General features: G+C 47.2%; 1 long non-coding RNA gene across 1 annotated transcript; it reads left to right on the forward strand.

Moving 5' to 3' along the window:
• Positions 1 to 1,283: 1,283 nt before the first annotated feature.
• LOC146338346 (uncharacterized) lies at positions 1,284 to 21,274 on the forward strand. The gene is made up of 4 exons (XR_014784792.1): positions 1,284 to 1,398; positions 14,788 to 15,074; positions 16,764 to 16,933; positions 20,716 to 21,274. It is a non-coding gene; the product is annotated as an uncharacterized LOC146338346 (long non-coding RNA).
• Positions 21,275 to 24,487: the final 3,213 nt, after the last annotated feature.

Raw genomic sequence — 24,487 nt, forward strand, 5'->3', positions numbered from 1 at the left:
GTCGACTGTGAGTATGGCTATACGTATGTTGCAAAATCCTTTCCATATGTGTTCCACAGGTTGCCGGGTGCCTCTCGTTCCATCCTCGGCTCATTGACAGAATTGGATTTCCCCCCATTTCCCAAATGTGTGCAAATTCATCCTTGCGAAAATGTGACATCCCCCCCCCCAAATGTGCAAATCCTCCCCCCCCCCAATGCTCATTCTCATGCTTTAGCCTATGAGGCAAAATGCACATTTTCGGCAGGTTTTTTTAAAAAAAATTATGTATTTTTCTATGACTAAATTTGCATAAAGCTCCGGAAAGTTAAACATACAAACAAAAAAAAAAAACAGTCTGCAAGTCCACGGAATCCATGAGACTTGGGAAAAGCTGGTCCACTGTGGAATCTGTGGGTTGGATTCATAGAAATCCACACTCGTTTGATTCCACAGTGGATTTCTCCGAGATCCCAGCTGTGGGTCAGAGCAACAAACAGTGAAGTGGTGCCACATCATGCCTCGTGCGCAACTGGATGTTAGAAGGGATTGAGAGGGGTGGGGCAAGAGACAGGGAGGGGCAGCAACTCTTTGTCTCATTCACTTAACGGGTGGGCTGTAGCAGCTCAGTGGTAGAGCCCCTGCTGTGCATGCAGAAGGTCTCAGATTGAATCCCTCATATCTCAGGTGGCAGGAACAAACAGAACTGGGTAGACACAACATAAGGCAGGTTCATACATCCTCTGCGTATGCAGTGTCTGGTTATTATTAGACCCCAGGATACTAGCCTCAAACTAGCCTCTCGCCTTTTTCTGTATCAGTGTGCCTGGCTGTGCTACATCATCAGGCCTTAGTGCATTCATAAGACTAGTTCACCCCAGGAGAACGGTCCGTTTGTCATGTCTTTCTATGTGTTGAAAATAACAATGTGAACCTGTCCCCAGCAGTGCTGTAGCGGAGGGGGAGCACAGCGCCAGGACATTTTTCAGTCCAGCAGTGATGATGTCATCTGTCAAAGTGCCCAGCTAAGTGACAGATCTTCTTTGCTCTGGCAAGTAGATGAGGTGATAACAAGCTTTCAAGTTTCACTTTTGTTTGTGAGAGAGAAGCATAAAGGAAGTCAGAGAGCTTTTTTACATGAGGCTGCTAACTGGCTGTTATTCTGCTCTATGTACTTTCAATTTTGTCACAGAATTGAGATATAAGCACTACGCAAGGAGTGTTTCCTTTCCTGCTTTTCTGCTACACAACCTCTAGGTGGCACTGTGGTATAGTAGAATAGGAAAAATACACAAGAGGAAATCGCGCTTCTTTCACTTTCACAATTAAATGCTGCATTTTTCCTGCTCTAAAAAAGCCTCACCAGAACTGCTGGTTACTGGAGGGTCATGATGTGGTCTAAAGAACCTGTAAACAACTGTGAGTAGAGAATGATGAGTGGGCAATAAATGCCTCATGTAGAAAAGCTGAGAGAATGAGGGAAACGATCAAGCTGAGGCTGGTTAGGAACATAATAACAAAAGAGAGCTTCTGCATCAGTCCAAACAGGCGCATCTTGTCCTGTTTCTCACAGTGGCCAGCCAGACGTCCCAATGGGAAGCGCACAAGCAGGGCATGAGCGCAATATCCCTCTCCTGCTGTTGCTCCCCAGCAATGGCTATTCAGAGGAGCATGAAGGCATCCTGCCTCTGGTCCTGGGAACAGCGGTGGTTCCAAGTTTTTGAGGGTCCTTGAGCAAGGCACCCTCCATGGTCCCTCTCCTTCAGTGAGTCTACCTTCTCCAGACCATTTATTAATTATTTATCATCCCCAGCTGCTCTCGCTCCTCCTCCACCTCCTCCTCCTCTTTCTCATCATTGCTACCTCTTGCTTGCTAGACAGGCCGAGAGCCAGGGAGCAAGCAGGCAGTCGCATCTCCTGGCCCAGCTTCTCATCACCGCCACCGTTGCCTGGGCCAGAGCGAGAGGCAGGTGAGCAAGCAGGTTGCAAGGGTGAGGAGGAGCAGCAAGTCTGGGGTGCTCTTGTCAGCGGGCCTCTGCTGGGGTGTGGACCCTTGGCAGCGGCCCAGCCATGCCTACCCCTAACACCGGCCCTGACTCTCTCTCTAACCAATGAAACTTCCTCCCAGGGTGCGGCTGGTACTGTTGCCCAGCCCCAGCAAGAAATCAGAAGACTTCTTCACTGCATACCTGTTGTGTATGGATTTCTCTACCGGGCCAGAGATTCAGCCCCATGTAGGGATGATGTAAATCTCTCACGTTTAAAGCTTTCAAGGGGTTTCGTAGGATGGGAGGTTCAAAGCTCACCACCATTGTCACCAGTTGCTCTCGCTCCTCCCCCTCCTCCTCCTCAGTATTGCCATCCCTTGCTTGCTAGACGGGCAGAGAGCCGGTGAGCAAGCAGGCAGCCGCATCCCTGGTCCACCTTCTCACCACCAACATGGCCTGGGCCAGAGGGAGAGGCAGGTGAGCAGGCAGGGTGCGATGGTGAGGAGGAGGAGCAAGTCCGGGGGGCTCTCGTCAGTGGGCCCCTGCTGGGGTGTGGGCCCTTGGCAGGTAGCCAGCCATATCTGCCCTTGATGTCAGTGCTGCCTGGAAGGAGAACATAGCCCTGAAGGCTACTTCTGTCCTTTTCTCTGGTTTCCACTTCACTCTAGCAGTTTGAATGGCAACACTCTGTAAGATCCCTTGCATTTGTAATTAAAACCTAAAAGTTGCATTTCTGCTGGATGGAGATCTTTTGTTAAAGCTCGATGTGTTTTACAAGTTGAACCCATGAAGTCCAAAGCACCCCTGAGTTCCATGGAGCTACACCCAGGCAACTATGAACGGGGAGGCAGTCACGGCCCATACGCCTAATTGTGAAGTTTTATTAATAGTTTGTTCAGTCGTTTGTTTGTTTTGGATGTCTGTGCTTTTTGATGGAAGGTTTTTTATAGTTTCTTTGAATATAAATAATAGAAAAGGGGGACATAAATATACATATCTGAGAGGGTGACTCAGGATTCTCCTTTGGGATATGGCTAGTGAGGGTTTTTTTAAACTCCTATACTTAGTCTATATCATAAGCTTATATCATATAAACTCAGTTTATATCATAACATTTATTTGTTAACTCCTACCAATGACTGGAAAACAAGTTTTTCTTTTAATACTCTTCCATGGGTTGTTTTGGAGTCAACTTATTTGGCATCTCTCTCTGACCGGATGGCGCTAGGATCTAGGTATTTTAAAAAGAAAGGAATGGCTGCGCTAATAATTTTAGCGGCGGGAGAGACTTGGCAAGCAATGTCTTGTCAGCTGTACTTTGATCCATATTCCCATGCTAAATTAACTTTATGGGAGAATTCAGTCTTGAAAATAGACGGCCTTTTATGTGGAGGAACTGGGTTGATAGTGGAATTTATACTTTAGATCACTTAATAGGATTGGATGCTGAGTTTTTACCATTTTCAGTATTATGGATTAGATAGAATTTACCGTCTAGTGCGAGCTGGCAGTATATTCAGTGACAGCATTTGCTGGAGCCTATTTATGGGCCATCAGCTTCTGCACTTCCTACACTGTTGGATGAATTAATTGGTTCTTTCCAGAAAGCTAAGCCTACAATAGCTGCTTATAAAAGCCTTTTGGAACGGAATAGATGTCCGTAGAATAGAAACAGCACTTCCTTTCACCATCGGAAATAATTCCCCATTTTCGCTGCTCTAAAAAAAAAAATCACCGAAAGTGCTGTGTACAAACAGAAGCAAAACCAGAGGATCACAGACAAATTTGGAGCAGCCTTGAGCTGGGGTGGCAAAGGCTACAGAGCAGCCTTCCCCAACCTATGGCCCTTCAGATGTGTTAGATTACAACTCCCATGCATGGCTGGCTGGGGCATGCTGGAAGTTGTAGTCCCACACATCTGGAGGGCTCCGATTTGAGGAAGGCTGCTGCAAAGGCCTCCATGTCTCATGAGATACACACACACACACACACACACACACCCCTGCACCAGGGGCGTTGCTAGGTTCTTACAAGATCCGCAGCACAGGCCCATAACACAAATTTGCTTATAGCACAAAAGCCTCTGGACCAAAGTGCCTGAAATTTGGCAGGTTCAATCAGATCCATGGGGGCTGTCGGGTCCCCAAATTCCATGCACTTACATGGAAGAACAAAAAAATTATAGCTCTTTGCTTTGACAGATTTTCTTGAAAATAGCAAATTTTACCTGTGACTAGCACAAAAGTCACTGGACCTAGCTGCCTGAAATTGGACAGGTTCAATTACATCCATGGGGGCTACAAGATGTCCAAATTTCATTTATTTATCATACAGACTAAAAAAGGTATGGCTGTTTCTGTTTTCCAATGCAAGTCAATGGGAAAATGTAAAAAAAAATGGCAATTAGGATAGCTCAAAAGATCTGGGGCCTGTTCCCTGGTGACCTCCTCCCATAATGATGCCGCCGCCCTATGCTATATTTTCGGCTCTTTCACTGGAGCAAACCATTCTTGGTTATTGCAAAAGTTCTGCAGTAGATTTTGGCTTCCTTTGCTATGTTTTTCCTGGCAAATAAGGCACCGTGCTGAGGAATTTTACCCTTCTAGTTGTTCAAATCAGGGTTAGTGGGACATGAGTAAAAGAGGCCAGTATTTGTGGATTTGTCCTCTGCTTTGGGATGAATCACTTTTGGGCTCCAGACCCAAAAGAGCATCTCTTGGGGACAGCTGATGGATGAGTGTCAATAACTGTGCATCTCCACCAGTTGTTTTTCCAAGGATGGATCAGGAACAGCTGGTCAAGTTTGCACCTGGTTCTGGGTGGGGTCTTTGATTAGGACTCCATATCCAGATTTCATCCCAGGCCAGGGAAGGCAATGGCTCATTAGCGGAAGGGAACTAGTGTTCAAGGTTGCGGTAGCCCTCATGATGCCTAGACAGATAAGGCGTGGAGAATGCCCCTTCAGTCTGCTATTAACTCTGATATGGGAGTAAATGTAACACCCCACACACACACACACACAAACTCACACCACTCCCTGATCAGCAAACAGCCTGGACGTTAAACTTTTAGCCAGGTTGGTAAAATTCCAGCTAGATAGCAACAGATTAGAATCTCTGGAGCGCTGGCACCATGGTGAACCTAAGGGATATAAGAATAATTAATCCATTAATGCATTTGGAACTAAGCCTGGAAAATACTCTGCATCATCCTAGTCCCTTTGACAAATGGCTGAGCTGTTTTCTGTAGCTGCAGGTGGGCTGGTACAGTGGCCAGACAGAAGGCAGGTAGTTTCAACTGCTGGCAAACCCCAAATTTCTATAGCTTTGGGTGGCCACTGAGGTGTGTGCCACAGTGCTTCATCTGCTGGCCCTTGCCCCTGTTTTCTGCAAATGTACGATTCCACCATGTGCTTCAATAATTCATGACACAATATAATGCTGAGGAGGAAGCACGCTCTCAAGTTCTTCTGGCAAGCTAGTGACTACTTTAAAAGCTCCCTCTAGATTCACCATCTCCCACTTGGCCAGATTCTTAAACAAATACAGTTTTACAGATCTCCAGGCAGTGTTTGGAATGGCAAATCACATCTCAGCCCGATTTGCCAAGACCCAAGCTGGGCCTGTGTAAACAAGATTTTATTTATTTATTTTTTAAAATGATCTGTAATAAACACAAGGAATGCAGCTCAGTCAAGCTGGAGACACCATTTCAGATGGGTGCATGAACGCGGGAGGCGAGACGGGGAAACCGGGGGAGACTTTCCTGAAGCAGGAAAGCAGGAGAAGCAGGAAGAAGCAGGAGACCAGGGGGAAGAAAATGCCCAAAGTGAGACTCGCTGGCTCTTAGCCTGGAAAGAGGGGATCTGGCTGTTCTGCTGAATTCAAGATTGAAGCCAGGCCGGCCCAAGACATTTTGCTGCCTGAAGCAAAGGACAAGATGGTGGCCCTCCCACTGGCGACTGAATTTGGCACCTGGAGGGGGCTACTGTCTTCATGCCTCGTTTGAGGGCATCTTGTAAGCTGCTGGCTTGTGGGCTTGTGATCATAGAATCACAGAATCATAGAATGGTAGGGCTGGACAGGCCTACAAGACCATTGAGTCCAACCCCCCGCTCAGGGCTGGAAGCCCGATTCCCAGGCAGTCCCCCATCTAAGTTCTAACCGGGGCTGACCCTGCTTAGCTTCCAAGATCAGACAAGATCGGGCACATCTGGCCAAGAGAGGCCTTTGGTCTGATCGAGGAAGGCTCTGCTCATGCCTGCATGTTCTTACGTTCCCAGTTTCTCGCACTCATATCCTTTGGTTCATGAAACCAGCCCATCACAAGCCAGATGAACCTTGTGCCTGTGGTATAGCTGAAGGAGCAGGCAGTGGAGGTTCCCGTCGCCCAGAGACGGGCAGCGTTCAGTTCTGTCTCGCCACAAGAGGGCAGCTCAGTCCTCATCATTTAAACTCCCAGAGATTCTGATCGCTAAAAATCGAAATACTGTCTTTCTTGCATCCAGTCTGCAGTTTTTTATTTCTGTTAACTATGGCTTCTGTGCATAAGTCATCCATAAGATGACAGGGTATATCAGAGTGGAGCTGGGATATTCACACGGGGGTGAAGGAGGCGGACAGACGTGCCAAGCGGCATCCAAGCAGGGTCAATGCACACGCTCTGCATGCTCCTTGGAATTCAGCCAACGTGAGTTTCAACCCCTGGAATATGCGCAGGTGCCACGACCAGAGCCAGACCAGTGCTCCGCGTGGCCCAGCGTGGCCCGGTCTGACTGGCACCAGCTCTCCTGAAGGGGTCTCCCAAAGGACGGCTCCTGTTCTAGCCTTCTTTCCTGGGAAGGTAAGCTGGAGACACCGGGGATCGAACCTGGGACCTTCTGCATGCAAAGAAGTCGCTCTGGGTTACTGCAGCTGGCTTTTACTAACTGAGCCAGACCCTTGGTCCGTTTAGCACAGCATGGCTTCATCTGACGGACAGCAGCTCTCCAGGGTCTCAGACAGAGGTCCTTTTCCCAGCTCTCTTAGCCAAGGAACATTGTAAAAAACGGGGATGTCCCCTGAGACCTTCTGCAGGCGGTGCAATGCGTGAGCTCGCCGCTGAGCTATGGGCCCCCCCGCCCCCCGCTGTCCAGTGTCTGCCTGTCTATCTTGGCTGTGGATCGTCCTCCAAACAAGGCCAGTGTTGGCAGCTTGCGGAAGGAATCTTCCTGCGCCACCTCCCCACTTCCCAGGGGCGACCCCTGAATGATGTCTTGGCTTCTTGGACAAACCCCTTGGAATGCTCAAGGGCTCCTCAGATGGTGACGCTTGTGAAACTGCCTTATACAGAGCCATACCCTTGGTCTAGTTCAGCGGTGCAGAACTACCTCCAGGATCAGAGGCGGTGAGCCTATGCACAGCAGCTGCTGGGGAACATGGGCGGGAGGGTGCTGAAGTGCTCGTGTCCTGCTTGTGGATTTCCTGTAGGCAGCTGGTTGGCCACTGTGTGAACAGAGTGCTGGATGAGATGGACCCTTGATCTGATCCAGCAGGGCTCTTCTTATGTTCTTATGTTCTTCCACCCGGGGCCCAGGGCCTCTATTGAGCTGGTAAGAGCAGAACATGAAGCATCCCGAGTTCATACCAAGCTTGGCCAATCTAAGGACTGCATTGCAGCCTCCCCACACCCTGGCACCCTCCAGATGTATTCGACTACAATTCCCATCACCCCTAGCCAGCGTGGTCATAGCTATATAGTGTGTGCCAATTGCAGGAGCCAGTATTGCCATACCTAGTCCCTTCAGTGCCTGGAGGGGGAGCTCTAAGCCCTGAACACACTCCCAAGCTACATCTCTACATAATCCAGGATTGCCATAGGGCTTTCTACAGGAGGCTTTTAATCTGCCACTTTACTGAGGCTTCTGCTTCTGGATTTTTTGTGGGATTAAGACTGGCTCCTTTACATGTGTTTTTTTCTGGGAGTTTCCATTCTCTACCTTTCTATATGTTCCATTACACAACCACTAGGTAGTGCTGTGGTTTAGCAGAATTGCACAAATACACCAGGGTTTCATGCTGCCATTCACAGAAATACCAGACTTTCCTCATTAGAAAAAAGCCTGCTATAATGGTTGCAGAGCACAGGAGAGGCCCTGGAGGATGACATTGTATAAAGCACTCGCAAACTACCATCAATGAGGAATCATGAATGCACAGTAAATTCCTCATATAGAAGGGGTCCACAGACTCCCATTAAAAATAGATTTGTGAAGAAACTTGAAGTTTGTATGTGTTTCAGGCCCATATAGGAACACATTTAGCTATGGTAAACATACCCATTCATGAGCATGGATGCTGTAGCTGCCATTTTCCAAGATGGCTGACACATGAATGGGGATATGTGATCACTTGTGAACAAATGCATGTAGAAAGTTCATTTTGGTGGCAAAATACTGGGGTTATTTAATGTTAGGATGGGTAGAAGAAATATTACTAGTCGCTGTTGCTATCTGTGTGATTTCTTGGAGAGGGGTGGAATAATAATCAAGTAAATATTTATTTAATAACATTGAATCAGAAATTACATTCAAACAACAGCACACACTTTTGTGTATAAATGCAAATTTTTTTTTAAACTTGGATTTGTTATTGTTCTTGTGATGCAGCTTTTCACATTTGCATAAAGTACAGCAAATCACTGAGAACCTGTAGTCATGATCCAACAATAAAGCAATGAGGATAACACAGCACATAATAAAAGCACAATAAAACCACCAGCAAGTGGCAAAAACAATGCAGCACATAATAAACCCAAAGTAAAGCCAGCAGAAAAATAAATCAGTGCAAAGATCTAAAAGCACTAAAACAGTTCTCAAAATGCCAGGAAGAATACAAAGGTCATTACTGGGAATGGGGGGGACGGACCCTAACATTGGCACTAGATGAGCCTCTCTAGGAAGGGCTGTCAACAAGTGGCAAGCCACCATTGAAATCACCCTCTCTCTCGCAGCGACTTGCCTCATTGCATTTGGCAGCAGCACCTAGAAGAGAAGACAGCACTGGATTATGACCTGATGGCCCAGGTATGTAAATATTGGAGGAGATGCTTCTTCAGGTAACCTGGCCGTAGGCCATTTCGGGCATTAAAGGCCATCTGAAGAGGACCCTGTTTGAGAAGGCTGGTGTTCGAGTCGGCATCAAGGGTAGGCATGATTGGGCACCTGCCGAGGGCCCAGACCCCAGCAGTTGCCCACTGGCAAGCAGTGGCCCACTCCTCCTCTTCAGCATTGCACCTGGCCTCTCGCTCTGATCCAGGCAACGGTGGTGGCGAGGAGGAGGAGCAGGAGATGCCGTGGCCCCCTTGCTCCCTGGCTCGCTGCCTGTGAAGCAAGCAAACGGTAGCAAGGATGAGAAAGAGGAGGAGGAGCGAGAGCAGCTGGGGACAGTGGTGGTTGGAAGGTAGACTCCCTGAGGGCGGGGGCCCATGGAGGGTGTCTTGCCCATGGCCTCCCGAAACCTGGAGCTGGCACTGGCTGGTGTAGACAGAATCTGCAAAAGTGAACACTTCTGGTAAGCTGAGGGTTGATGTACAAAGAAAGTTAAACTTGGCTCTTGCTGATCTGCTGCCAACATCCAGCTCCATCTAGGGATGTTGGAAAAATCTATTTGGGGGGTGGAGTTCGACAAGTTTTCCTAGGCTTGCCCCCCCCAGACTCTTTTCCAGTTCCTGCTGTGAGTTGGGCCTGCTGTGAGTTGGGCCAGTTCACAGATTTTTCTGAGCATTTTGTGTAATTTTTTCCTTGCAGGTCCTGTAGTTTGCACAAATTTCTCAGGAATTTGCGCAGATTTGGCGGAATTTGTGCAGATTTGGCGGAATTTGTTCAAATTTGTGCAAATTGTTGAGACATTTGTGCAAATTGTAGAACCTGTGGTGAAAACGTACGAAAAAAGTTCCCAGAGTTCAGGGAAAAGCCCACAGCTCAGCTTGCAAATGCAAAGAGAATTGTACATGTCGTGGAACTCCGTCAAATCAACAAAGAACCAGATTTCCCAGTGAAGGACAGACCTAGCTTCATCCCACTACACACCCCAAAAGCATTCCTGGCTCTCCAAGGGTCCCTCACCCTCTTGTATCAGGATGACCACACAACACTGTATCTTCTCGATCATCCCAGAGTGCAGGACATGGAATAATGGGCTCAAGTGACAGGAAGCCAGATTCCGGCTGAACATCAGGAAAAACTTCCTGACTGTTAGAGCAACACGACAATGGAACAAACTACCTAGGGAGGTGGTGGGCTCTCCCACACTGGAGGCGTTCAAGACGAGGCTGGACAGCCATCTGTCAGAGATGCTCTGACTTGGATTCCTGCACTGAGCAGGGGGCTGGACTCGATGGCCTTGTAGGCCCCTTCCAACCCTCCTGTTCTATGGTTCTATGATTCTATGATTCTGGACTGCAACTGTGAGGCCATGGATGGGAGAAGGCAAAAGATTCTACATGACTTGCTGTACTTTATGTGAAGTAACAAAACCAAGTCAAAACATTTATGTGCATTTATCAGTCATAGAATCATAGAATAGTGAGCCCACCACCTCCCTAGAGAATGGGTTCCATTGTCGTATTGCTCTAACAGTCAGGACGTTTTTCCTGATGTTCAGCCGGAATCTGTCTTCCTGTCACTGGAGCCCATTCTTCCGTGTCCTGCACTCTGGGATGACTGAGAAGAGATCCTGGCCTTCCTCTCTGTGACAACCTTTCAAGGACTTGAAGAGCACTATCCTATCTCCCCTCAGTCTTCTCTTCTCCAGGCTAAACATGCCCAGTTCTTTCAGTCTCTCTTCATAGGGCTTTGTTTCCAGTCCCCTGATCATCTTTGTTGCCCTCCTCTGAACCCTCTCCAGTTTGTCTGCATCCTTCTTAAAGTGTGGTGCCCAGAACTGGACACAGTTCTCCAGATGAGGCCTAACCAGTGCTGAGTAGAGGGGAACTAGTACCTCCCGGGATTTGGAAGCTATGCTTCAATTAATGCAGCCCAAAAGAGCATTGGCCTTTTTTGTAGCCACATAACATTGTTAGCTCATATTCAGCTTGTGATCAACAACAATTCCAAGACTTTTCTCGCTTGTAGTGTTGTTGAGCCACGTATCCCCCATCTTGTAACTGTGCATTTGGTTTCTTTTTCCTAGGTGCAGAACTTGGCATTTATCCCTATTAAATGTCATTCTGTTGTTTTCTGCCCAGCGCTCCAGTCTATCCAGATCACTTTGAATTTTGTGTCTCTCTTCCAAAGTATTAGCTATCCTGCCCAATTTGGTGTCATCTGCAAATTTGATCAGCATTCCCTGCACCTCCTCCTCCCAGTCATTAAGGACTGAGCCCTGCGGTACCCTGCTTGTTACCTCTCCCCAGTTTGAGAAGCTCCCATTGATAAGCACTCTTTGAGTCCGAGTCTGTAGCCAACTGTGGATCCACCGGATCGTTGTTTCATCTAGCCCACATCGAGCTAGTTTGCTCATCAGGATATCATGGGGCACTTTGTCGAAAGCTTTGCTGAAGTCGAGGTGTATGATGTCTACAGCATTCCCATGGTCCACAAGGGAGGTTACTTGATCAAAAAATGAGATCAGATTCGTCTGGCAAGACTTGTTCTTGACAAATCCATGTTGGCTGGAGTAACCACTGCACTGTTTTCAAGGTGCTTACAGACGGATTGCTTTATCATCTGCTCCAGAATTTTCCCCGGGATTGATGTCAGACTGACTGGTCTGTAGTTCCCAGGTTCCTCCTTTTTACCCTTTTTGAAGATAGGGACAACATTAGCCCTCCTCCGGTCATCTGGCACTTCACCCATCCTCCATGATTTCTCAAAGTCAAAAATATATGCTGTTGTTTGAATGCAATGTTTGATTCAATGTTATTAAATCAATATTTTTTAACTTAATTTCTATTCCACCCTTCCTCCTAGGAGTCCAAGGTGGTGTTCATGTCCACCTCACCTCCACACACACACACACACACACACACACACGTGTCATCAGAACAATCCTTTTGAGGTAGGTTGGGCTAAGAGATGGTGCCTGGCTGATGGACACCAAAGGAGCTTCACAGCTGAGTAGGGATGTGAACCTGGGTCTTTCTGCTTGAAGTCCAGCATTCACTTGACTACAGCAGTTATAGCAGTGACTAGTAATAGTTTTTCTGTCCATCTTGACTTTTAAAAAAATGCTATATTTTGCCACCAAAATGAGCTTTCTGTGTGCATTCATTCACAAGAGATCCCGTATCACTGTTCATGTGTCACCCACCTGGGAAAATGGCAGCTACTGAATTCGTGCCCAGAATAGGCATGTCTGCTCAAGTCAAATAAGCCTCAAACTCAGACACACTTCGAGACTCTGTATATCTTTAATTTTTTAAGTGGGTCTCTGAGTGATCCAGGACTCATAGTCGGATCCCGTGTGGCTGTTCTGATGTTCTTTGAAGAACAATGGAAAAGTTAAACACAAGCTTAAATCCCTTCCACTGGATTTAGTGGAGCCTAAAAGTGCTGAATCTGGGGTGTATCAGGCTCCAGTCCAGGGTATCTATATGATACGGATACCATTTTTTCTGGTTGAGGCACTTTGGGACAGGCTGGTGGCTCCTATTTCAGTAGGACGGTGAATCCACTCTGGGTTTCAGTCGGAACCAGCCAGAATTCTAAAGGAGCTATCCAAGAGCTGACCCCTATCCCCCAAGTGGATTCAGCACCTTGGAAGCTCCTTTAGAGTTCTCACTGGTTCTGACTGAAACCCAGAGAGGATTCGCTGCCCCATCAATATTGGAGCCACCAGGCACCTCTGGCTTGGGAGGAGGGCTTTGGTGTGACCTTGAGTGGCTGGGTCATGAAGGCCTTGCAGGAAGCCCTTTGGCAACTCTTTCTTCCATGCCTCTGGGGAGTCAAAGTCCAAACGGAGCTTCAGCCACTTGCCATCTGGAGGTTTAGATGCCTAGAGTGGTAACAGTGGTGCAGCTAGGGCAGGACGTCAGGGCTGAAGTCAGGGGCCCCACAGCCAAGAGCAAGCCAAATAGCCACAGAATGGCAGTGGCAAACAGGCCCAGTGGCCCTCTGGGACTGATGCTGGTCGCAGCAGCATCTTTTCCTTCATGTTTAAAAAAACTTTTTATCAACAGCGGCTGGGGGAGCAGGCTGGGTGTACATGGTCACAGATGATCATTTTATTTTTACATTTAAAATATGTTCTCTCTTTCAGAAACAAAATGGTGCTTCTTCCTGGGTGAATGTGTTTAGCGTCAGGGTAGCAGAAGCAAACTCTATTTTATTCAGAGTTCACAACCCAACAACAAACCACATGTTCTCTTCCTGGTTTGTTAACAACCCATAGTTAAACCATAGTGCAAGGTTCACACATAACGACAACCCACAATTCAACAACAACCCACGATTCAATGACAATCTATACTCGACTAGTACTCTGGGTTGTCATTTCATGTGAACCAGGCCATTGTGTGAGAAGAGTTTCCACACCGTGTAGAAGTACTTTACATTTCCTTTGTCCCAGGTCTTCTTTGGGGATATTTTTAGATTTCTGCAATCTATGAACTTCCTTCTTATCTTATGTACAGGAATTAAAGAACCTCCTCAAAGCTTCCCTGGATAAGCTTCAAATGCCCAGATAACACTCATTCTATTATTTTGTAATTCTGAGGGAAATAAACTTGGAAGAGAAAACCCTTGCATTGGCTTCCTCCTCAGCGGAGTTAGAAAGATTGCATCTGTCATCCATTCCTGGAAGGGGAGTGGGGATGAACCAATAGATAATTTTGCAGCAGCTCAATTGTGCTTGTTGTTTACAAATGCCTTTTCGGCACACAGCAATAAAAACTATCCTGTTTCTAATGTTGTGTTTTGAGCATTCAACAAGAGGTCCCCTGTCGGCAGCCTTTAAATGTGAAATCTTGTCATTTGAGGAGCAGAGAGATTCACAGCAGGTAAAACAGGGATACCTCTAAAATTGTCTGGATCAAACCTTATGTGAATATAATATACTTGTATGCCTCTTGTGTGGATATTGCTTGAGAAATTCCAGTGCGCCCCCCTCCTCTCAGTCTCTCTCTCTCTCTCTCAGACACACACACACACACACACACACACACACACACACTGTACAATCATCTTGGGATGCTATCACTAAAGAATGCAGGTGGGGAATTGCATATTTGAAGGCTTCCCCATGCCAATAACTCCGTGCATGTGGAGAGCTAGTACCTCAGGGAGAAAAGCTAGGCTAGAAAATTTCTCTCTAAAGCCCAAGGTTTCCCCGTGCATGGAGTTCTTGCCATGATGCATGTCTTCACTTAGGCAATCCTCCCTGGTGGTCAGAAGCGGCAAAATCCTAGGAGGACTGTACCACGTCCTCCTCACCCACCGAGCCATCCAACATTCAAATCAGCTTGCTGGGGTTAACATGACTGTGGGCAGGAGGAGCCTGGGGGCATTTCCGTGGGATATCTGCTGTTATGCTTCTGGAAGGGAAAAGAGGGCAAGAGCAGGAAGCCATGTGTGCTTTCTCTGCTGAGTTCAAGACCTAAAGCACGAAAGCAGCCTCAGCCGGTGGTCGGGAACGGATTCAGGGGCAGATGGCCCAGGCCACAGACCAGGATGCTGGGCTTGCGGTGAGTGGGGAAGTTTGCCAGAGGCGATCTATTCAACTATCCACTCAGCAACTGAAACAAATAGTGCGGTCCGTTCATCTTGGCTTGAAAAGATGGCAGCACTAACCCGTGAGGGCAGCCATGAGTAAACGTTCATTTTTGTTTTGTTTCTTACTTGCAGAAAAACGTACAACATTGTTGACGGGACTGATGAAATGGAGGGGGAGCATGCTGAAGTTGCTTCCTTCCTGGGACACATCTGGCCCCGAGGGTGACCCGGGGTGGCCAGGTGTCCTCTTTTACAGAGATCCGTCCTCTGTTTTGAAAGAGTCCTCCATTAAACCAGCCAGTCTGCTTTAAGGGCCGCCAGAAGACAGAGCTCAAGTGCCTTGAAGCTGCCCATCAACCACAGGCGGAGCCAGGCACATGGGTCACCTGGTCACAGCCTTCCACACACTATAGTGAGAGGTACTGTATTTCTATTTAAATTACAATAACTATTTCTAAACTTAACATGTACAGTACATTCACATCTACACATATAAATGAGCACATACAAATCGGTGTCCTCTTTCATCTTCTTTTTTTAGCAATGCATTAATGGCCACCCTAGGGTGACTTCGGCGGGGGGTGGTATTTGGTGCATAGAGTCCCCACCCCTCCCACTTTGCATCTATTTTTATTTACAAGTCTGAAAGGGCAGGTGAGTTCGTATTAAGATCTGGGGGATCAAAGCGCTTCTGAGAGGGTGCGTCTGCATCCCCTCCAAGGCCTGCGGTTGTGTGCTCTGGCCAATAGCAGAAGCAGGAGAAGTGAGGTGTGGGAGCTGCACCTTAGAGGTGCATCCAGTAGCGGCCACACGCAACAGGTGGACATGGAAGCATTAAAGCTCCAAGGGTTGTTCTTGTTTTGGACTGTCCCAGGTCTTCATCTGGAGATGCCTCCACCACCTTACTGTGCAGGCAAGAGGTAAATAGAATTTATCATGGCATTTTAATTTCTCATTTTCTTGGGAAGATTTTGAAATGGCAATAAGACACGAGCTCCTTTTACCAGCCAAGGTGATGCTGAATTTCAATAATTTACTGGGTGTACCAGTATCCTAACCTTTCATCAACATTTTTCAAGGTTTCCCGGCTTACAACATTGTGCAGAAAACAATTCCAGGAACTGACATCTTACTCCATGTTGGATACTGGAAAAACTGTGAGGAGCTGTGCCCCCCTCCCCACATCCATCCTGTGAGGAGCTGTGCCCCCCTCCCCACATCCATCCTGTGAGGAGCTGTGCCCCCCTCCCCACATCCATCCTGTGAGGAGCTGTGCCCCCCTCCCCACATCCATCCTGTGAGGAACTGTGCCCCCCTCCCCACATCCATCCTGTGAGGAACTGTGCCCCCCTCCCCACATCCATCCTGTCAGAAATATTGAAGTTCTTCTCTGTTCCATCTTCTTCCTCACCCTTATACACAAGGTCAGTGTTGGCTCTAGGTTTTGGGGGGGCCGTGGACAAGACACTCCCAATAGCCCCCTCCCTCGGTGACTCTGCCTTCTCACACAACCACTGTCACTCACTAATATTCCTCCTCCTCCGAACCTCAGAAGCTGCCTGATACTAAGTCAGAACCCTGGTCCATCTAGCCCAATATTGTCAACACTGACTGGCAGCAGCAGGTCTCCAGGGTTCAGGCAGGATTCCTTCCTAGCCTACCTGGAGGTACTGGGGATCTAACCTGGGGCTTTCAGCATGCAAAGCAAGGGCTGTACCACTGACCCACAGTCCCTCCCTTTCCCATCATTGCTGTCGCTTGCTTGCATGACAGGCAAGGCGCCAGTGAGCAAGCAGGAAGCGGCATCTGCTGCTCCCCCTCCGCACCACCAGCGTTGTCTGGGCCAGAGCAAGAATCAGGGGCACAAGCAGTTTGCAGTGGTGAGGAGCAGGAGCAAGTCCAGGGGGCTCTCGTCAGTGGGCCCCTGCTGGGGGGTGGCCCATTGGCAGGTGGAAGACCCTATACAGGGTGCTTCCAGACAAGGCTTTTATCCTGCCATTTCCCTGCCTCATTCATGGACATTTGCAGTGGGTCCAAACAACATTGTCTTCAACTCATAACCGTCCTGTGTTTTCCCACCAGTTCTTCCATTTTTTCTCTGGCTGCAGAAAATCCATCATGAAAGACAAGATGGAACAGGAGCAGAAGGCCTTTCTCCGCTAGCAGCCCTCCTGACACTAACCAGTCAGAGGAGGGATGCGGAACCCCAAAGACAGTAGGAGCATAAGACGAGCCTGTTGGATGAGACCACCGTATGGCAATAACGAACATGCAGGCGGTACTGTTAGTAAATGGGGACTTGTTTATTACTTATTTATCTAATCCATTAGCTGCCTTTCTTCCCAAGGCAGCTTACAGCATAAAAACAATACAATACAAACATATGAATAAAATCATATTACATCTGAACATTCTTAAATAAAATAGGGATGGCGGAGAAATCCGCCACGGACTACAAGGAGGCCGGATTCTTTAGAATCCGGCACCCTGGAGTCCGTGGTAGAACGGACTACCCCCCCGCCGCCACCCGAAATCTCCCCGGGATGGACCCTACCTGGTGGCAGCTGGTCTGGGTCGTCGTCTTCGTTCCACAGCCATCCGCTGCTGGCGTCCCTTTGGCCGTGATTGGCTATGTAAATATTTACGTAGCCTATCACGGCAAAGAGCAGGGATGCAAATGGCGTCCGCTACGCTGGACGCCATTTGCGGCCACAGCCTGGCAGTGGATGGAAGTCTGGCTGCAGGCGGCCCTGGCCAGCGGCTCCACGGACTCACCGCAGAGCAGAGCTGGCCGGCAAGGATTCCGGGGGGAGGGACGGATTGCCTCACACACGCCCCGTGGACTCTCGCAGCGGACTGGTGAGTATGTTCCATACACCCCTAAAATAAAACAAGTTTTGATAAAAACAATACAAACATATTAATAAAATATATTAAATCTGAACAATTTTAAATAAAGCCAACTTCAGTAAAATGCAATTTCAAAACATCCATCAGCAGTGAATGGCATAAATGTTTTCAATTAAAAGCCAGGGATAACAGATGAGGTGTTTAAAAAAAACCACACAAACCTGCTTGAAGGCAGCTACAGATGGGGCCAGACATATCTCTCTCTCGGGAGGGAATTCCAGAAGGTAGGAGCCACCATGGAGAAGGCCCTGTCTTTAGTGCCCATCAACCTTACTGATTGGGGCGGGGGGCATCTGCCTCCTCAAGCAGAAGGTGAGAAGGACCTTTGTTAAGAAGGCTGTTGCGGTTATTGGTCATCAGTAGTTTTACTTGCATCTAGGGAAGTACAGACTGTATAAAATCCATTCCATCTGTGTTTCATGGATTGTCAGGCACCTTTTGTCCCACCGTCCATCTATCGACGGAATCGGATTTTTTAAAGTTTCTGAATTTGTGCAAATTCAGATGTGCAAAAATGCATGAATTCCCCCCAAATGTGCAAATTCCCCTAAATTTCCCCTAAAGCATTTTCACACTTTAGCCTATGGGGGAAATGCACATTTTTGGCTGGTTTTTTATTTTTGCATATTTTTCTAGGACAAAACTTGTGTAAAAAAGATGCCACAATGTCTTTTTAATTAAGGCTTGTCAAATTCAGCTAAATGTTGGAGGTGTAATGCAGTCAATGCTTCTCTTATTCATATGTTTTGGAAATGCCCAATGGCCACCTCTTTTGGGAAGTTATTATATGGATATTTTTTGTATTGGAAAGCTCTTTAATATTTCCTGATATAAATGTTCTTTTAAATTTCTTACCTGCTTCTTGGAATGTAACACATGGGCAGCGTAAATTGATTTTTCGTGCCATTTTGGTTGCTAAAAGACTGTTATTACGATACTGGAAGGATAAAAACCCACTGCCTATAATGCAATGGACTGAAGACCTAACAACACTAGCAACATTTGATGGAGTGGTATATAGGCAGAACTTGCAGATGGACTTATATGTGGATATTTGGTCGGCTTTTACTGAAGTGTATGTGTAACCTATTCTCTCTTTCTGTCTCTCCCCCCTCCCCACCTTGAATATTGTAATATTTGAAACTGAGGATTTTAGAAAATGCTGTTGTATTTTTTATTTTGCTCTTTTTTTGGTTCTGTTATGTTTTTGTTTTGTTAAAACTCATAATAAAAAATTAGGGAAAAAATAATACCCTGCCTGATGGGAAAAGCCAGTCCGCTGTGGAATCCTCAGCCTGGATTCATAATAATCCAAACTCATTAGGTTCCATTGCAGATTTCTCCAACATCCCTACTTGCATCAAGAATAAACAGTAGGTTTTCTTCATCAGGAACTGGTTTCCTTCATTGGCAAGTAGAGAGAACTCCTCAAAGTTCTCATCTTGTCCAGCATTCTGTTTCCCACAGTGGGCATCCAGATGCCACCAGAAAGCCCACAAGCAGGACATGCCCTTCCTCTGGGCATGTTTAGCCTTGAGAAGAGAAGACTGAGGGGAGATAGGATAGCACTCTTCAAGTACTTGAAAGGTTGTCACAGGGGGGAAGGCCAGGATCTCTTCTCCATCATCCCAGGGTGCAGGACATGGAATAATGGGCTCAAGTGACAGGAAGCCAGATTCCGGCTGAACATCAGGAAAAACTTCCTGAGTGTTAGAGCAACACGACAATGGAACCAACTACCTAGGGAGGCGGTGGGCTCTCCCACACTGGAGGCATTCAAGATGAGGCTGGACAGCCACCTGTCAAGGATGCTCTGCCTTGGATTCCTGCACTGAGCAGGGGGTTGGACTCGATGGCCTTGTAGGCCCCTTCCAACCCTACGATTGTATGATTTTATGAGGGCCACAGCCTTCTCCAGATGTTTACTCCTCAGTGTCTGGTGTCCCGTGGCACACTGCCTCTAAACCTGCAGGTGCCGTATAGCCATCTTAGCTAATAACCACTGACAGGCCTTCTTCCTCCGCTGATTTGCCTAATCCCCTTTTAATGTGATCTTAGCCAGTGGCTATCACCCCTTCCCATGGCAATGAATCCCAGAAGCTAAATGTGCCTTGTGAGAAGAAGAACTTCCTTGCATCTGTCCTAAATCCACTACCAGTCGATTTCACTGTGTGACCCCTGAGGTCCAGTATTATAAGAGAGGAAGGAACTTTCCACCACACCATGAATAATTGATAACTATCTCGCCTCCCTGACACCACGCCTGGTCATCTGTGCAGGATAGTGGGAAAGGGGCAAATGAATGGTGCGCCAGGTCCACATGGTGATCCATCATCCACCAGGGCTGCTTCACATGACTTGATGTCTGTAGCATAAAGGGGTGACTTGAATGTGCGAATGAGCCGTCACAGGGAGAGGTTTCATACACCGCCTTGCATCACCTCAATTTTGATCACCTCACTGTTCGCCACCTCAGTTTCATTTCACAGTTCACCACCTAATTTCACCTCAGTTTCACTACATCTAGTTTCACCCCGTATCACTTCAATTTTTACCTCACTTCAATTTTCATCATCTCAATTTTCACTACCCTAATTTCCCCTCACATTTCACCACCTCATTTCACCTCCATTTCACCACAACTACTTTCACCACGTATCACATCAATTTTCACCTGGCAATACCTCAGTTTTCACCACCTCAGCTTGCACCACCTGAGTTTTCACCTCCTCATTTCACATCACTTTCACCACATCTAGTTTCATCTCATATCACTTCAGCGTTTGCTTCATATCACCAGAGTTTTCACCATCTCACATTCCACCATCCCAATTTCACCTTACAACTCACCACCTCCACCTCCACCACATATCACCTCAACATTCATGCATCACCTCAAACAGTTAATCCATTCAGCCAGTCATGAAGTGTTGAATAATCCAACGAGTATGCGCAAACTGATGGCAATAAAGCAGGGAGTGACACGTTGCCATACAGAGAGCGAAAACACTCTGCTTTCTTGGGAAGCTTCGCAAGGCTGAGCTCATCCCCCAAACCAGTCAGGATGCAGCATGTCTAGGGCAAAAGACTTGTTTGCAACATGGTGACTCAGCATCTTGAAACTTGTTTCATTTTTTTCTCTCTCCTCAGGATGTCTCTTCAGGGATCATCCTGGATTTGGTGACTTCATGTGTGTGGAGAATAATAAGTGAGAGGAGGAGGAAGGAGAACCAAGTTGTCACGAACAACCAAGCTCTATCACTGTGGGTGTGGCCTGTCTTAGCTCGGCAGCTGACAGGGACAGTTTAGGTCTTCTGCTTCCTCATCCTCCTTTGTGGCCCCTTGTCAGATGAACCATTTCACCTCATCTTACTAAACTGGGAATTTGACAGGCATGACTGGGAACAGGGCAGCTTTGCTGAAAGTACAAGTATACATCAACCAATGTATGCTGGTCCATTCTTCTTTGGACTGTACCTACTGAACAAGTTTCTGGTCCTGTATCTTTCTTGCACTGGGTCATTGTGATCCTGAAGAGTGTTAGGGGTTTTAAAAATCTTTAAATCTGCTCATTTGCTTTGAATATTGATGCAATCTCTGTGATGTACGTATATATAGGATTTTTCCGCCAAACTTTCGTCATGACACAGTTGTTTGTATCTAACCTAACAATCCTCCCTGTTTAACAATGACTGTCTATTGGTTCCGGCGCTTGCCTTGTGGTGCACTTCTGTTCAGTGCTTTTGGTCTGAAAGACAAACAGCCCATTGGAGTTCCTTTGCTTATCTGCTTAGTAACCATTGTGGCTCACAAGTCCTTAATGTGCCAGGACACAAAGGCAAACACTGGAGGCCTCATTATGGCTGGAAGGGCATCCCATTTATTCCCAAACACTGAATCTTGCAAGCGCCCGCAAACACAATGGCCTAGCCATGTTTTTTCTTCCTGAATCAAGATTCAACAATGCCCTCTTGGCCAATTGCTGTTGGGTGTCCAACCACAATGCTGACTCCAGGAGTACTCCCAAATCGTGGTTAATTTCCCTGTCACCCATATCTAAAGGTGTGTGTATTTACAGATTGCCTGGTTTGAACTTCGTGGTGGCTCACGAGACCAGCCTCTTCTCCTCTCATACACATGCCTGCCCTACGCCTACCTTACAAACAACATCTGGAAGCCAAAGGGTTCAGAAGCCTTCTTAAAATAACTACTGCTATGGTTAATGCAGCACAAGAGTTTCTGTTCCAGCTCGTTCTTCTAGGACTGGCTCAACCAAAGGCAAACATAGAGTCAGAAGACCTTCCGGTCTCCTATTCTGGTCTCAAGAACAGCGGTGCTGATGCTTAGCTCTGAATGCTCACAAGCAAGGAGCTTTTTATAAATTCAACAGGCTCCACTCAATCCCATGCGAAGGAAAGAGAAACTCTCTAGAGAAGATGACTGAGTAAACAGCTGCACAATATTTGTGCTTAAAATGATTGATCTGGAAAGGCCCTTAGCAGCAAACAGCTCTTCACATTCTTTTTTCTTCTAGGTGAAACCAGGACTGTTACATAATCAGTAGTGTAGCATGCTGGAGTATTGTGTTGTGGGATGACTCATTTGTTGTTCAGTCGTTAAGTCGTGTCCGACTCTTCGTGACCCCATGGACCATAGCACACCAGGCCTTCCTGTCCTGCGCTCTCTCCCGGAGCGTGCTCAAGTCCATATTCATTGCATCGGTGATGCTATCTAGTCATCTCATCCTCTGCTGTCCCCTTCTCCTTTTGCCTTCAATCTTTCCCAGCATCAGGGTCTTTTCCAGTGAGTTTTCTCTTCGCATTAGGTGGCCAAAATATTGGAGCTTCAGCTTCATTATCTGTCCTTCCAATGAGCACTCAGGGTTGATTTCCTTTAGGATGGACTGATTGGACCTCCTTGCAGTCCAGGGGACTCGTAAGAGTCTTCTCCAGCACCACAGTTCGAAAGCATCGATTCTTCGGTGCTCAGCCTTCCTTATAGTCCATCTCTCACAGCCATACGTTGCTACTGGGAAAACCATAGCTTGGATTATGCGGACCTTTGTTGGCAAGGTGATGTCTCTTCTTCTTACTATGCTGTCTAGGTTTACCATAGCTTTCCTCCCAAGGAGCAAGCGTCTTTTAATTTCATGGCTACAGTCACCGTCTGCGGTGATCTTGGAGCCCACGAAAATAAAATCTGTCACTGCTTCCATTTCTTCCCTTCTATATGCCAGGAAGTGATGGGGCCAGATGCCATGATTTTAGTTTTGTTAATGTTGAGTTTCACTCTCCGCTTTTACCCTCAACAAGAGGCTCTTTAGATCCTCTTCACTTTCTGCCATTAGGGTGATATCATCTGCGTATCTGAGGTTGTTGATAATTCTCCCGGCAATCTTAATTCTGACCTGTGATTCATCCAACCTGGCATTTCTCATGATGTACTCTGCATATAAGTTAAATAAGCAGGGTGACAGTATACAGCCTTGTCGTACTCCTTTCCCAATTTTGAACCAATCGGTTGTTCCCTGTCCGGTTCTTACTGTTGCTTCTTGACCCTTGTACAGGTTTCTCAGGAGACAGGTAAGGTGGTCTGGTACTCCCATCTCTTTAAGAATGTGCCAGTTTGTTGTGATCCACATAATCAAAGGCTTTAGCATAGTCAATGAAGCAGAAATAGACGTTTTTCTGGAATTCTCTTGCTTTCTCCATGATCCAGCGAATGTTGGCGATTTGATCTCTAGTTCCTCTGCCTCTTCAAAACCCGGCTTGTACTTCCGGTAGTTCTTGGCTGCTGAAGTCTAGCTTGTATGATTTTGAGCATCACCTTGCTGGCATGTGAAATGAGTGCAATTGTGCGGTAGTTTGAACACTCTTTGGCATTGCCCTTCTTTGGAATTGGAATGTAAACTGACCTTTTCCAGTCTTGTGGCCACTGTTGAGTGTTTGTTGGCATACTGAGTGCAGCACTTTAACAGCATCATCTTTTAGGATCCTAAATAGCTCAGATGGATTACTGTAATCTCCGCTAGCTTTGTTGTTAGTAATGCTTCCTAAGGCCCACTTGACTTCACTCTCTAGGATGTCCGGCTCAAGTTCAGTGACCGTACTATCATGGCTACCAGGGACATTAATGCCGTGGCTCCTACAGCAGCAGAGCAGAAAGGAGCTGATTCCTCGGCCAGCGTGGATCCATGGTTGCTCTGAGCCCCTGCTATCTTCTTCTGCCTGTTGAACTTCCAGTGCACCTCCAGTGTTTGGGCCTCACTTCCCATCTTCCCCAGCCTCAAGGGTGTGGCTGTGTTTCTTGGTGATCATTGCTCTGTTCCCACAGAGTGATGATAAAACCCAGTAGGCTTGGCCACTGTGAATATTCCCCGTCTGGATTGAGTGTGTGGCTTACAACATGACCCGAATCCTTTGCAATACGTAAGACATGGGTGTTGAACTTCAGGCCAGTCCCTCCCTCTGGGGCTCCCCAGATGGTCACACCCCTCCCCCTGACCCCAACCCCTTCCTATGGCCACCAATCATTTGGTGGCTTCCTGGGTTTTTGGTGTGGCTTTCCCCCCAGTTCTGAAAGATCGAAATGCCTCTCCTGGGGCTTCGCTACTGGCAGTAAGAGCTTTAAGCTAAAAATAGGCCGGTATTTTGGCCCCGCCCCTTCTGTCTTTGGCCACATCCCTTTTGCCTTCACTAGAATGCAGCCCCTGAGAGCTTCTCCAAAGTTGAAATTGGCCCTAGGGCTGAAAGAGGCCCAACACCCCTGACATAGGAGTTATGGGGCGAAGAGACCCCGAGGTAGACCTGTCAGTGTGGAACGGGTTCCCTAAAGATAGACATTTTGAAATCACTGACTTGATTGTGTTCTGGTCCCAGCAGGTTCTGCTGCCTTGGACATTTCTGCTGCTTCATTCAGACCA

The sequence above is a fragment of the Heloderma suspectum genome, chromosome 9, assembly GCF_057233095.1.
Source record: "Heloderma suspectum isolate Gila_16-S chromosome 9, 16-S_ref, whole genome shotgun sequence".
In the NCBI taxonomy this organism is placed as follows: Eukaryota; Metazoa; Chordata; class Lepidosauria; order Squamata; family Helodermatidae; genus Heloderma; species Heloderma suspectum.